Source organism: Dipodomys spectabilis, unplaced genomic scaffold (genome assembly GCF_019054845.1).
Source record: "Dipodomys spectabilis isolate Male_0828 unplaced genomic scaffold, ASM1905484v1 ptg000085l, whole genome shotgun sequence".
NCBI classification, from domain to species: Eukaryota; Metazoa; Chordata; class Mammalia; order Rodentia; family Heteromyidae; genus Dipodomys; species Dipodomys spectabilis.
The window spans coordinates 7,135,053-7,136,845 of NW_024870762.1; the positions used below are offsets into that span (position 1 = coordinate 7,135,053).

Consider the following 1,793-nt stretch of genomic DNA (forward strand, 5'->3'; position numbering starts at 1 on the left):
TTCCTTGTACCAAAAGAGGAAGGTAAAATAATTACTTCTGCTAAATTCTTCAAAGGTGTTTTGCTGCAAGTTTAGACTTATTTTCTTACTCTCCATAGGAGAAGAATATGGACCAAACTCCCTCTCAATATTTACTAATTTACTAAAAAAACAGTATCCTAACAAATATTTCAGCTATTTCACCATATATTTAAATAAACCAAGATACAAACTTATTTCCCCTAGAAAGAATGAAACAAAACAAAAATATAGAGGGTTTTATAGTGATAATTTCACTGTTCCATAAGGAATGTATAAGTATTTGAGCAGTCTGTGTTTTATTTATATCCATTAGAAAGAACTCTGAAACATTGTGAAAGCATATGTGTAATGAGTCAGAAAGGTAACAGAAAGGGAGATTGACAATGGACGGGCTAATGACCCATTGGTGAAGAGGTTCACCATTGGGCAGTTAATGTCACAGACACACAGCCTACTCTTACCCCATCAGTCCCCTTACTTCCCCTTTCACACCTTTGTTTCTGAGGGTGTAGATGAGAGGGTTGAGGCTAGGTGTGACAACCGTGTAAAACAGGGCAATGAACTTGCCTCGTTCTTGAGAATTTTCAGTTGGAGATTGGAGATGTATACACATTCCTGGAATGTAAAAGAGGGACACCACCATGAGATGGGCTCCCCATGTCCCAAAGACTTTCTGACGCCCACTGGCTGATTGAATTCTCAGTATGGCTCAGTCAATTGCACCATAGGATGTCAGAATGAGGGTGAGTGGTATGAAAATTAAAATAGTGTTCATAATCATGAGGGTCAACTCATTAGCATAAATATCTACACATGCTAATTGCAACAGTGCAGGAACTTCACAAAAGAAATGATCCACTTGACAATGTCCACACAGGGGCACCCAGAAGGTAAAGAGGGAATTCAGTGCTGAGTTGGTAAAGCCACTTACCCAGGAGGCCATGGTCAACCAGGGGCAGAAGCTAGAGTGCATTAGGACAGTGTAATGCAAGGGTTTGTACACAGCTGCTTAGTGGTCATAGGACATCACCATCAATAAGACACATTCTGTGCTCCCCAGGGCAAGGACAAAGTAGAGTTGAACCATGCAGCCAGCATAAGAAATGGTCTTGTCTGGGCCCCAGAGGTTGAACTGGGCGATGGAGCTGGTGGTGTAGCAGAGATCCAGAACAGAGAGGTTTAAGAGGAAGAAGCACATGGGAGTGTGGAGGTGGGATCCCAACTAAGACAGGATGATGATGAACAGTTTGCCTATCAGTGTCAGCAAGTAAAAGATCAAGATAATCCCAAAGAGAACTATTTCCAGGTGAGTCAGGTTAGAAAAACCCAGGAGGATAAAGGAGCTTTGAGAAGTAACATTGCTATTATCCATTATTGTAGGTTTTCTGTTGCCTGAGGAAAATGAATAGCATAAACTCATAAAAAGGAAGGAAATGCTCTAAACTTCATAGAGATATATTAACTTATACAATGCCAAATTTAAGGGCCTATCACTATTCAATTCTAGAGGAATTTTGACATTAATAAAATGAATTTCCTATATCAAACAGAATCTTCAAGGTTATACTAAAATAAAATATAAAAGGAAAAGATATACTAAAATAAAATATGAAAGGAAAAAAAGAATGATGGAAACAAAAACTGTTTCATACACTAATATCCAAATTAATAAGTGTAAAAGGAGTAGTGGTGCTGAGCACCAGCGGCTCACACCGGTAATCCTAGCTATTCAGGAAGCTGAGATCTGAGTATCATGGTTTGAAGCCAGCCCA

At 39.3% G+C, this 1,793-nt stretch overlaps 1 pseudogene; it reads right to left on the bottom strand.

Moving 5' to 3' along the window:
- Positions 1–478: 478 nt before the first annotated feature.
- LOC122111492 lies at positions 479–1,393 on the bottom strand (annotated as a pseudogene).
- Positions 1,394–1,793: the final 400 nt, after the last annotated feature.